Source organism: Hirundo rustica, chromosome 1 (genome assembly GCF_015227805.2).
Source record: "Hirundo rustica isolate bHirRus1 chromosome 1, bHirRus1.pri.v3, whole genome shotgun sequence".
In the NCBI taxonomy this organism is placed as follows: Eukaryota; Metazoa; Chordata; class Aves; order Passeriformes; family Hirundinidae; genus Hirundo; species Hirundo rustica.
This window is the reverse complement of record NC_053450.1, coordinates 49562611-49576689: the sequence shown is the minus strand read 5'-3', so window position 1 is coordinate 49576689 and position 14079 is coordinate 49562611. Positions and strand designations below refer to the sequence as shown.

The 14079-nt window shown below is 38.1% G+C and overlaps 1 protein-coding gene across 3 annotated transcripts in view; it reads left to right on the top strand.

Annotated features, from left to right (window-relative positions):
- METTL4 (methyltransferase 4, N6-adenosine) overlaps positions 1 to 14079 on the top strand; it is a 56570-nt gene that overhangs the window by 18457 nt on the left and 24034 nt on the right. The gene's annotated exons all lie outside the window — the stretch shown is intronic.

Genomic DNA, 14079 nt, shown 5'->3' with positions numbered 1-14079 from the left:
TTTGAAACACACAAAGAAAATGTAATGAGGCCTCTACCACTTACTTATTTGGAGCAGTAGAGGCAGAAGTGCTGGACAAACTGATTTTCCAGGCTCCTGAGTTCTGACTGTTTATAATGGAGAACAAAATACATTGTCTAACTTCTTTACCTTCATTTCCATTTTTGTAGCCTGGTGAGCTGTGAAGATTTTTTTAAGTTGAACTTCAAATGTTAGCAGAGGATTTTTTAATAATTTTGTAATAAAAATGAAGATAAAAACTTGTGTCTTATTTGCAGACACAGTTTCGGTGTTACTATTCAGTTTCATGTTTTGTTTATTGGAGCTGTGGAGTTAATAAAACAAGGAAAATGCTTTTTTCTCCCTCCCCCAACAGTTAAACATATACTCGAGTAAGTAATGTAACAGTGGAAATAGTTACCCAGGAAAACATTTCTTGCTGCATGATTTTATTTAGTCTACATTTTAAACCGTCAGTAGGTAAGCAATCTTACATACAGGTACAAGGGATAAAAGATTCTTTTATTGCTTTTAGTTTTATAAGACATTCCCTACCTGACTTCTTTGGAAAGCTTCTGCTTTCCCAGTCAGAATTCCCCTGCCCTCCCAAGATGCTTTCATCTAGTACTAAATGATGTATGGGACTCAAGCGTGGAATAAATGATAACTGCTGCACTTATCTAGTTTTCCCTTTGTACTCTACAAAACAGCACAAGAGATGACAATATTGTCTGTTGCACATCCGCTGCTATGAACAACTCCAGATTATCTTTTTAATTACAACTAAAAGAAAGATGAACAATCTTAGAGATCAGGAAAACACCTTTCTGCTTTGAGATAAGCAGCAGAACTCTTCTAAAGGAATAATCTTTTTTTAGGCTATTTAGAAATTGATGACCTTATTAGTTCGTCTTTTCTGTTGAGTCCCTTTGCAAATAGTGGCTTTCTAGAATCCTAGAATAGTTAAGATTGGAAAAGACTTCTAAGATAAAGTCCAGCTGTTAACCTTCTATCACCGTGTTCACCACTAAACTGAATCAGCTGAGCAGCTACTTCCAGCACCCGAGAATCCAGCCTCCTAAGTACAGCTTGTATGTAGAGGACTTGTGCAGGCAGACTCTAGGCTTCTCAGGCTAAGTCAAAAGTTGAAGAGTGGAACTTGTGTCATATCTGATTGTCACCCTGGTTTTTCTGAGTTTTTTTAAGCCTTCTACTTGTTCATAAGATGGAGTCAGATTCTTTAGCTTCTGCACAATATTAAGAGCAGTTTTCGCTTTTCTCACACCTGGAAACATAAACAAAACTTGTTTTTCATTCCCTGTCCTTTGTTTACATATTTCTAACCTGAAAACAATTGTAACTGACAGCTGGTCTGGCCACTGGGCTGAGTGCTGATAACCCCAGAAGCCAATCCACAACCAGACCCACAAATGTATAAAAAGTAAGAAATAAACAGGCAGAGAGGCTCTCAGCCTTGGCTCGGCCTTGGGTTCTCTCTGAGGAGCAACTCTGCCCTGCAAATCTCTTGTCTCCGTGTGATTGTTTTGTGTGCTGCGATCACACCTGATCCCATCCTAAGTAGTTACAAAATAACTTGGAAATCTCATGGTGGTGTATTAGCAGTTGATAGGGTCATCTTTTAAAGATAATTATTTGCCTGTTATGCTTAATTCATAATTTAGATAGCCCCTTATACTTTTCCAGCTGTCCTAGACCCCAGCTGTTCCTAACCAGCCATCAGATCATTCAATGTCTGTCAAAAGATTCTTCTGAGGCAGAATCTGCAGCATACTGAAAGATGAGTGATGAGTGAAACCAGTTAATATAGCAGGACAATTTAAGATCCAGTGTCCTTTTATATTATATATGTCAATTGTTCAGAGGGAAAAATGCCCTCTGTAGTGTCAAGCCTTGTATAAGAAAGAAAACTTGCTCTGAAGAGTTTACAAAATTGGTAAGAAATGAAAGAAAATGGGAGAAGATAAGGATGGAGGAGTACAAGATAGTAATGAGATGTTAAAGGTGTATTAAATAAGTATCAGCCTAGGTATTATGCACGCCTTCAGTGTTCCTAAGGAATTGTACGTTTCCCCTATTTTAAATGGGATTTGCTTCTTTTATATTCTAGTATCACACATACACACTCCACCTATCTTTTATTTGAATTTTACTTACAACATATATAACAAAATAAAAGGGTTTTTAAGCTATAAATTCTTATGGCAGCTTGGAAAAGTGACAGCTGTGATTGCTCAAGAATTTTCAAAAAGTGTTATTTGATACACCTGTTGTTACTTCACCAGGACAAGGGTAAAAGTTTGTTTGAGTAGGTGTTCTTTACTACTTAATACCTTTTAAAATTATGTCTTATTGCAAAAAAACTCGGTTACATTATAAAAAGAAGTAATTGTAAGCTTTTTCTATACATAGAGTACATCAAGTGTCATAATCAAACTTACTTTTATGAATCTTCAGGTTTGAGTATGATTTTGAAATGTCAAATTAGCATATGACCTTTACTTGTATTTTTAAACTTCTGTGAAGTAAAGAGAATTATATCAATAAGATATGTTATTGGAATAATGATTGCTAGGCATGTACTCCTGTGGAAACAGCAAAACTTCTTTTGCAAGATTAAACATTATTAAAGAAGTGAGGTAATTGAGGAGGTTTTACCTCTTCATATCATTCAGCTTGGAAAGGTGTCAGCAGCAGCAAAGGTTTGACTTTCTAAAATAGATTTCCAAAGTACATAAACAACTATAAATTACAGGATATAAATGCTACTCTGCCTTGATAATTACATTCATTAGCCTCAGCAAAGATTTGCCTGCTGCTTATTTTGGGTTGGACATAACAGAAGGAGAATGGAAGGTGGCTAGAGAATAGCCAAGGGATATGAGGTATGTTCCAGTTACTGAAAGAAGGCTTGTGGTGTCCCAGCTGGCAGGTTTTTTTCATAGAATCTTAGAATAGTTTGATTTGGAAGGGACCTTTACAGGTCATCTAGTCCAACCCCCCCACAATGAGCAGGGGCATCTCCATCTGGATCAGGTTGCCAAGAGCCCTATCCTACCTGACCCTGAATGTTTCCAGGGCTGGGTCTGCCAGTTTTTTGTAGAGAGAATTGTGTATGTGCATGTGTGTGTGGAGGCAGAGCTGACCCCTTGGAGTAGTGTGAATCAGTGGTATACAGTGCTTTGAATAACAACGATGTGTGCATTGCTAGAAACTGAACTTTTAGATTTACTTTTCAGTGTTCTAATGTTACCAGTTTGTGGGGAAAAGGTACTATTTATTTGGTTAGAGATACCCCAATAGCATACATGGTTTGAAGCTGGGGGCTGTGTAATAGATACGTTTTTGCTTGGTAATCTTCTGAAAGCATAACATTGACACTGGTAAGTGAACAGCGTAGCCGCTGCCAAGGTGTGTCCCATGGCCCTGGCCACATCTCAAAAGGATGGGAAGCCTGCAGGGGCTTCGGCAGGTGCGTGGTTCTATCGGTTCTTTGGCAGTTCCAATGTGCCTTGACATCACTAAAATGACATCAGAGCTACTCTAGTGAGGCCAGGTCACTTTGCTGGGCCTAGCTATGAGGACTTTCATTGCTGCCATAAAGAAGTTGAGGTTATCACCTTGTTGGGGTTGTTCTTCAAGTAGATTGAAGATTTTCTGAAGAAGGTTTCTTTTCACTTGAAAACATTTTTTATTCAACTCGCTGAACTCCTGATGTGCTGCATAACCTGGGCTTTCAGCTCTGGGTCTGAGCCTGCTACATGGGCTGTTTTGGGATTAAAGAGTTATAGGCCATGCCCTGAGGGCTGAAATTCAAAATGCCTCTGGTCTGACACATCCAGGCATTCTTGGAATTACTCTGGCTGCCAAACTGCAGGCAGAGCTCTGTAGTGGTCCTTCCCTCTGGCTTTTTGGCTTTTTCGCTACCTATCTTATGAAAAGAAGGGCTGGGATACACTGTTGATGCTGGAGTCTTGACACTGAAATCACAGTGCTTTCTTAACAAATGTGTCATCTTTCATCTTTTCCCTCTCATGAGAAAATCTGAGATTTCCATTACTTCTTTCAGAGCATTTTTATATTTCAGTTAGTAGTTTGCATTTACTTACAACAAAGTAAATCTCACTTTCCTTAACCTCTCTTTTTGCTGCTTAGTTCTTTCATCCTTCTCTATTTCTCAACTGTTTTTCTTCAATCTAATATTCAATTACACATTAGTAACTTTATTTTGTTAATTATTTGTTACTGGAGGTGCCATTAGGTTTCTTTTAACAGTTAGGAAGGCTTGTCTTTAAAATTGCATGGTTTGAATTTGTTTGTTACCTCTTTCCACGAACAACCATAGATAAGAGAGTGTGGCATGGGATTGGAAACATGAACCTGGTGGTTAGGAAGGAACGAGGGGCTGCTTAGTAAATATAAGCAGGAGGATGGGAAGTTGTGGCAATAGCCAAATTGGCTGGTGCCACAAGAATGTAAAAACATGCAAGCCACCTGAGGGAAAGGTGTGATTTCTCTGTTGTGTTGCCTAATTTGGAAGTAAAAAAGTAAAACAGGACAACAGTACCATAGCAGGAGTACTTTCCACAAGGAGATTATTATTATCAGTTCTCTGGTGCTACCTGTTTGATAACAAAACAACAAAGTAAGGTCCCATTTGATGATCTTTATGGAAATTATAGCCCTGATGGTATACAGGAAACTTTTTTCAGATCAGTCAGGGAGATAACTCATGGTTAAAATACTACTACTAAAATGCTGTGAATGATGCAAATACAAAATTGGAGTAAGATTTTTTTCCCCCCCCTGTTGTTCCATATGCAGTGGCATGTCTTCTTTTGTCCCATGTCAGTAAGTAAATTGTCTTAAAATAAAATAGCAGTGTTGCTTATCACTAACTGCAGAACTGTAAAAATCTGAATTTCATTTATGGCCTTTTTTTCAGCACAAATACAAAGTATGGCCACACACTGGCTACTGTGTAGAAAATGAAATGCATCCAAGGTAAAACCAGTACAAAGGCAGAAATAAGTTAGAAATTTAAGAGTAGCTAATAATATAAAAATATCAGCATCATGGGCCATGATTTTACAGGCTCATTAACTGAAGTTTGTAGCTAAATTTTACCTGTTTATTTAACAGCACTGCCTTTTAACAGCTATAATTATATATATATAATTATAATTAATTCAGAAGACAGCTTATTGGAAATATTCTTATGACACTATTACTGCGCTCAAACTATTTAATGTGTGTTTTAAACTACTTGCATCTTTGGTTACTCTGTGCGCTCCAAAAGTTGGGCTGAGTTCAGAAAGAATGTGTCCTTTTTGAAGTTCATGGTTCATCTATTGGTTCATATAATTTCAAAAATATAATTATGACATAAAAATTACATTTTTCCACATCAAAGTGACCCAGTCAAAACTTCCATTGAAAATTTTATGAGGTCTACAGCCTAATTTTTTAAAAAACCCAAGAGAGATTAGATTACAAGGAGCTATTTTTGACCAAATAAACTGTCCGGCAAAGTTATGAGGATGTCTAAATTTCTAATAAGGTCAAGGAAGTGTAGAACAGAAGAGGAATCTAAATATTATTCCAATTTTCACTGCATGATGCAACTTCCACTTTTTTTTTCTTTTCTTTTCTTTTCTTTTTTTTTTTTTTTTTTTTTTTTTTTGGTCCTGTGCTCTTCAAGGTTAATTGTGATAAACCTCAAAGTAATAATAAAAAAAAAAAAGCCACAGGAATCAACATTGTTAACATTACCTCTAGCATTATAGGAGGAAACTTTCGGGTTTTACAGTGGTGAAAAGCCTCATTTGCAGAGAATGGGAACTGTCTTACACAACAATTTCATTTTCTTGATATAATCATGGCTTTGTATAGCCATTTACATAATTATATTATAGGTCTGTAAGAGAAACAGGATTATATTATCCCATAACAAAGTTACTGAGGTTTTAGTGTAATATGGAGACTCTGCTTTTACATATGATTTTCGTGAGAACTCTCTTTAAAGGAAATTATTTACCCGTTATCACACTGCTCTTTTTGAGGTCTTAAGTAGACCTGCAAAGCTTGGGCCTTTTCCTAAGTGTCTGCTGGTGATAGGTGGCAATTTCACTCCAAATCACTGTGGTGACATAAGCAGTTTGTCTTTTCCTCTGTGCATTTATAGAAGGAGAAGCACAACAAAATTGTGGGTTTGTCACACACTTCTTTACACGAGGATTTGCTTAATGTACACAGTGTGTGCACAAGAGGAAGATGTTTTACAAAATCAAAAAGGAATGTTGGGCAGTGAATAGTGATTGGACAGTAGGATGGTTCCTTTGCAAGGGGGACATGCTTCCTTGTAGTTGATCTTTCCACAGTGGTGAGTACTCTGATTGGAGAGCTTGCATCAGTAACAGGAGATTCACTTAAAATGAAGATGTTGCCTCAGAGTTTTAACTCAGTCATAAATCTTTACCAGAAATCTAAGTAGCTCTCTCAGTTTTCCAGATCTGTTCATTATGCAAAACCTCTTTGATGATAGTACTAGCAAAAGCAAGAGAAGATAAATCCAAATGCACTTGTGGAGTTAAGACTCCCTTTGCAACCCAAAGATGTGAGATGATATCTGTTATCGTCATAATTTTTACAGTCTAGCCATTTATGAAATGCTTACCCACTGAAGATGTAACAGTTTTCATTTAAAATCTTGGTACTAGATATTTAGTTTGAGACCAGCTGTGACACTTAAGTATTTCCTGCTTTGATGAACCAGATGATGAAATAATCTAATTAGTCTCCTCATGAGAAGCAGTCAGAAGTATGATAGCTTTCCTATTTAAGAATCAATATAATGGCAAGATGGTAAAATCTGGCAGGGCATCTGTAACATGAATGCTTTATTATGAAAAAACGAAAGCTTCATACAGATTTGATTACAGAGGATTACTTATCTTCCTTTGCAATAGCCAGGGATTAGAAAGCAGTCCTTATCTTTCTGCATACTCTGTGTGTCTGTGTGTTTGTGAGAGAAGGGAGTATGTGAGTGAGATTTAGGGATACAACTATTTAGTTTTCTTTCTCTGAGTGTGTACTATAGGTGATATTTCATATTTACGAGACCTTTATTCTTTCTTCCATTTCTTCATAGCAGGAATACATGTGGTGGTCCTCCCTGTTAAGAACTTGTGAATTTTCTTGGAAGCTGATGAAATGATGCTAGGTTACACAAACAAAGCCTTTGCCTGACAGCTTCTGGTGTCCACTTTTCTCATCACTGATCATCCCTTCTGTGAATTTCTCAGCTTATTCAGACTGTAGAAAACAACAGATAGCTCCCTATAAGGCAGGCGTAGTATTTTCTAAACCATCTGTGACTATTTTTTGACTCATTTTTTCCATGTAATTCCAGCATTTTTACTCACTGCATCAGACATAGCTCCTTCCATGCCTTCAGGGCTATCAACCCAACATGTGATTTTAATTAACACTTTGCCTTGAAAGAACTGAGCTGCTAGTCGCAGCTAAGGATATTTGAGTTCCCCATTTAGTGAACGTTGCAGCCTTGTGTTATAATCCACATCCATAACCCGCCTCCTTTAGAAATGAACTACAGCTGCTCCTAATATCTAACATTTTTAAGTTCTTTTGTATCTTTTATTGACCCTTGAAAACATCACAACTACAATTTTAGAAATACTGAGCTAAGCTGTCTAACAATTCTTGCCTCTAGGTCACATGATGTGTTGAAGTTTGGTAACACTTTCACCTGCAGACGTTCTCTTTTTTTCTGCTTGTCCTAGTATAGACTGCTCATGTTATATAATGTGATATATATGATATAAATATCTTCAGATTGAAAAAAAAAAAAAAACCCCAAATAATTAGGGAGGCTTTCTAAAAGCAGGCCAGAGTGTTTATCTCTTTCAGTTACAAGTATTACATCTCTATGTAGCAGAGCTCTGTGTCTGGGGAGAGCTAAATATCAGATACAGTTTTCCCACTGGATAGGGATCTTTAATGTATCACTTATGAGTAGTAACTCTCTTCACTGACATTTACAGTTGCTGTTGATATTTCTTACCTCCTAATGTTTCCAGACACTGAGCCTTCCAGGAGGGCCTAAGCCGACTCAGGCTGGGGCGCATTTGCTTCCTCTGGGGAAGCTGTTTTGCAGTTTTGAATATCTCAGCTATTCATAAAAAGGCAATGTGACTTTGCTAGCCCTCAGGAGTACATCTGTCTCACTGACTCACTGCAGAGATGCTGAAAACAAATATACTTGCCAGTCCTGATAGAAGTGCTTGGCTTGTTGGCTGTTTCATGCAGTTGGAAGAACACAGCCAAGCTTTCTCAGGAAAGGCTTTGGGCAGACAGGTCAACATGGCAGAGGCACCCAGCCAGGACAGCATAAGAATCATCTGGTTCATTAGAGGATGAAGCACTTAATTGTCACAGCTGGTGTCATAGTGAGCCTCTGGCACCTTGGAGAAGAAAGAGAATTATTGAATATGACCAACATGGACTCTAGGAAGAGATGACAGGTCTTAGGAGGATATGCAAGATAAGAGTAAGAAGTCTACATAAAGTTGGAATTCCAAAATAACGGGTAAGTATAAAGCTTAGGATTCCAGGTGAAAACTTGTAATGCATGACAAGCTTGTATTAAAAAGGTAGCCTCCACTACTAACCTTTAAAACATTTCATTAACTTTTCACTTGAAAATTTGACCTATGATGAAGGTTCTCTTTAGTTTGAGAGGCCTGAGCTAATTTCTGAGTTATTTTCTCTTCCCAGTTTTTGTTTGCAACATGCTTAGCCAAGCATGATGCAAAATACTTCACCATGTATAACGTAAAACATCAGAAAGGCAACTGAGGCCTTCAGCTGTTGTTTTTAAAGAACCATCTTTTACATGCTTACTACCTAGTATGTAGGCTGAGAGTCATGTGTGCTAAGTCACTTACCTGGCTTGTTTACCTCATCTTCGGGAGCATGACTGTATGTGAAGAATGAAAATGGAGAGTTCAGAACCAGATGAGAAAAAGCAGTGATGATTTCAAAGCACTGCAATGAAGTATAATATCTCAAATATTGTCATGGTCTCTTGTCTTATCTAGCATGTTCTTCTAGAACTCCTTTGTTGTGGCAGAGGTTGCTGTTAACTGAAGAAAAGCAGCAAATATTGTAAACCACTGATGGTGGCACTAGAGCCCTATCCCTCTGTTCTCCTCCCCAGAAAGCTAATAAAGGACATCAAAAATAGATGTTATCGGGCCATCAAGAATTAACAACATGCAGCAGATGGTAACACCTACCCTTTGCTATATACCTAATTTTAGCCCAGACTATTTACCAGCAAGTTGTGGCAAAGGTTGAGGAATCCAGCACTGAGGAGCGGGAAGCAAGTAGAGGCAGGAGGGAGCAGAGAGGTTTTCTCTCACTTCTGGCCCTATTTCAGATTATCATTTTAATCAGTGGCTTTGCACACCATGATTACCCTCAGTGAAATGAATGAAAGTATTTCCTTCAGCCTCAAACTATCAACTGGTAAACTGCCAGCTGAAATCTATGACATACCCATAAAGATGGAGCTAAATTTCATGGCTGAAATTGAACTATCTCCCTGAAGCCGTTATCATGGGGAATGCAATTACATTATGCAGTGTGTGTAGGGTGGGTGCATGTGCTTATGGATGCACGTACGTACTTTCATTCATCATGTTTTGTCCTTACCTCTTTGCTTTATTTGCTTTCCTTTCCTGCCACTGGCAACAGTGTCATTTAGGACAGTGCATTGATGCATGTTGGATCTGTCATTCTTGTGATAGAATATGTAGACTGAGAACCATGTCTTCACCACAGGCTTAACTCAGGCTCCCACCTACATTTTAGTACAAATGTCTGTGTCAGCAGCACACTTAAACTTTTCACATGGGCTTATGTGAGCTCTGGACAGATGTTTGCTGGCCCAGTGAGGGGCACAGTCTAAAGTCAAGGCCACTGCTGAAAAGTGACCCAATTCAACCATGCAGCATGTCCAATGCAGGAAGTGGCTGAAAAGTGCTGGGTGAGAAAGGAAGACAGGTGTCAGGATTTCTCCACCTGGAATAAAGAATGCCACAGTTGGGGTTAGCAGACCCTGTCCCAGATGTGTTTGATACCAGAAACAGGTGTCACTGCTGGAGGTGTTCAGCCCTGATGCTGCAGCCCCACAGCAAGGGACAACTGGCATTTAGCTGCCTTATCTCTGTGCCCCTTCCTCTCACTGTTCACCGAGAGCAGACCACACCAGCTTTGCCAGAGACTTGGCTCATGAGTGTGCACTGTCACATCCTGCAGCACGTGACTGTTGCCTTGATGCTAAACAAAGGGCTGACTGGATTCCCTGTCCCAATATGTACCCTTTGATGTGTGTTTTCCTGCTCAGTCCCTGCTAGGTCTTTTGGCCATAGGCATAAATTTACCCATGAATTCATACTGTGAAGAGGTAGGGAGGGTCTGCAGATTAGAAGAGTCCTGAAAATTTCTGGAAGAGGGTGTAAGCAACAGGAGCATTTTCCCCAAAGCACTGGCAAACCTTCCTTTGCTCTGCCTTTGAGAGGGTCATGTATAGATTTAATTTATTTTTGTTAAATTGAATATCACAAGCTGTGTTTCCTAGTGGGAAGTTCCATACACAAGATGTTGAAAATGTTTTTCTGCTGTGGATGCTTTGTATAAACAGCAGTTCAGTGAGAGACAAACTGCCCTGAGTTGCGCAAGTGAATAAAAATTACTTGAATCCCTGGTGTTGATGTACTGACTAACTACTGTGAGTTTTCTGTATTTTGTGCCTAGTTTGAAGTGCCTGAAAGTTATTGGGGTTTATATTTATTATTTAACAGACTTCTCCTGGGAAGACAGCTCTGCCCTCTCTCCACTATGTCTTTCAAGAATAAAAAGCTCACAAACCTATTCATTTTGAAAGTTATATTAATGGAAAAAGGACTGTTGAATTTTTTTTTTTTTTTAAGATTGAGTTTTCACATTTACAGTTTGCAAAATCATTCATATGGAATCAGTTTAAGGAATCAGTTTTCTTTATAGAGCTGCTGCCAATTTCACAGGTACAAGCATTAAATTTGTGTATGGGATGCAAATAGCTTTTTCTGAGTAGTCAAAATGTGAAATGATTATTGTATTTGTTAGGTAAAGGTATAATTTGTTTCACCCTGTTGAATGAACGTAGTAGCACTGGTCATTACAAAGTATGCAAGAAACCCAGTGATGCCAATGATTCTTAAATAAATACTAACTTATGGTAGCTTTTAAGAAGGACAGATGATTAATAAAGTAGCATAAATTTGTATCCGAGGTTTCCCATAGCTTCAATATCTCTTCAGCTTGTATTGTCAGAACACCAAGCAAAATCAGTTGCTGGGAAAATACTGCTGTTAAATGGAGCACCATTTTTTCTTGTTAGCTAATACAAATAGTAGAGAAGAGAAAAACAAAACAAAACCAAAACAAAACAAAAAAAGAAACACCCCCCCCCCCAAAAAAAAACCCCAAAAACCAAACCCCCCACAAACAACCACCCACAAAAAAAACCCCACCCCCCCAAAAATGAAGCAGCCCCCCACACACCAAAAAAAACCCCAAAACCCCCCTACCCCCTAACTTTTAGGTTCCTTATTCCCATATCCCTTTACTTATGATCTCAAGAAATTGATAACTTCTAATAAATGCTATAGAAAAATCCAGAGAACATATGGCATTTAAGTGCATAGCAAAGATGCATTTTTGCCTTTATTCAGCTGACTACATGATCATTGGGCAATGAGCAGTGAGCCAGAGTCTGATTTGCTTCCTCAGCTGCCTTAAACTGCAACAGGCCTTAAAAAGAGACTTTCTAGCACTAATAGTGTTGAAATTAAACTTTCAGAGGGCTCATTCAAGTTTAAAGTTTGAGTATCTTGACACACAAGAGGCAAATGCCCTTTCTCTGAAGGACTTTATTCTGCAGCATGCTCAGGAACTCGCAACAGCCTTGAGTTAATTGAGTGCAGTCTACGAGAGAAGTGTAACGTAGCATCCAGACACAATACAATATATTCAAGTGTTTGTCCATATGTAAGTAGTTAATTGATTGTGTTGCTATAAAGCACGATTCAAGGTTATTGTATTATCTTTAGCACAATGCTGTACAATTACAAAATCATACAGGTTGTGAAATACATTTAAGGGCAAGGTAGGCTTAACTACTGTGTTGGGAATGACAATGAATTATTTTTCCTCTCTTTATCTTACTGTACCCTTCACAGCTCAGGGACATCATCTGGTGCTTGGTCAAATCCAGTTCTATTTAGATTTTCTGCTAGGAGGATTGGTGGTAAAAGAAATTGTGTGTGGTTTCCAAGGGCATGCATTCATGTTAAATATGGTTCACATTTGGAGTCTTGATTCTTGACCAGCCCCAATCATTAATTATGTTTTAAGCCTCTTAATAATATGTAGATGTTAAAAAAGCATACAAAAATCCTATACAGGGCTTAGCCTTTCTGTCCTCTTTCAATCTTTTAAGCGCTTTTCTATATGACTATGAAGTCCAGAAACTTACATAAAAGCTGAAATTCTCCTGGAAATCTTTATTCAAAAGTCTGGGGAAGTGCCGATATTTCCGTAATTTTAATGAGATTGTGAAAGTTGGTTTCTCTTTTTTCTTTTATACAAGCATTTTTCTTTTATACATCTGGACCTTGCAAAGCTCGTGGGAAGACAGATTTGAATGTAACACTCCATCTTATATTCCCTTTCTTTAGGTCAAAAAACCCCACAAAAAAACCATAGCAAATTGGAGGGGTCTTGCTGGTCTAGAAATATTGTAATTTTGGATTGGATTTCCTATTTGTGCAGCTGCACTAAATGAGGAACAACCTGGGGCAGCAGGCAGAGGGAGACAGGACCACAGGGTGTGTGGATACACCACAAATCTCTGTCACCCTGTGGTACAGTGGTGAGGAAGAGGTGAAGGAGGGATCAAAGGGAAAATTTTTCTGTGAAAAAATTCCTGAAAAAACTAAACCTCTTTAAAGGTGTATGGCATTTCTAGTGGCTAAGCAAATGACAGAAGCTTTCTTTACCTTCATTCCTGTGCAAGCACAGATATGCTTTGAAATATCCCATTTGTGTGAGTGTGTCTGTGTGTGTGTGTGGCTGGCAGAAATGACACAATGTAAATTTTACAATAGTAGCTATAACTTAAAATGGTGAAGTAGCTACAAATATTGTCACCCAGTATTTGGCATCTTAATTCCTTGCTATTTAAGGCAGACAAAAATGTTTATGAAATGTCTCAGAAAGCTGTTATTTTTAACAAGTGACAGGCTGAAGCTAGAACATAATGGCCAGGAGCTTTTTAGCAAATTAAATAGCATAATGTTCTTAGTATGAGTGTTAGATAGGAAATACTTCCCAGGAACAACTATTTGAGAGCATTCCATTGGGGAAGAAAAGTTATTTTGAATTTGAAATAGCTTTATGAAAGGAATTCCTGTGCAGAAAAATTTTGATTACTTTGTCTATCTTACCTGTTCATTAGGTGTAGTCTGGTTGCGTAAAACAGAATGTGTGTGTGTGTGTGTGTATACATATATATATATATATGTACGCATTATATATATATATATACACGTTATATATATTTCTGTATATAACAGCATGAAATGCCTTCTGCATGTTCAGTTCTGGAGCCTGTATCAGCTAATCTCCTTGACACGGCCGATGCCATGGTTTCCTCAATGCATTAAAAAACAATGTGGATTGCATGCTACTGTATGTGTTCTTAGATTTTGCCTTTGAATTTGATAGGAAGTTATGGGTTTTCACATCAGTGCTGAGACCCTAAAGCACTGTACACGTTAACAAATGCCTCAGACCTAATGAGACAGGAAATTGAGAAGCTGAAATGGAATAATAAAGGAAGAAAAACATTGGTGCTTGCATGGTCTTGGAAAATTACTGTTATGTTCTTTTACAGAAATTAAAATAACTTTGGCACGGATTTACTCTTGAAGAAAA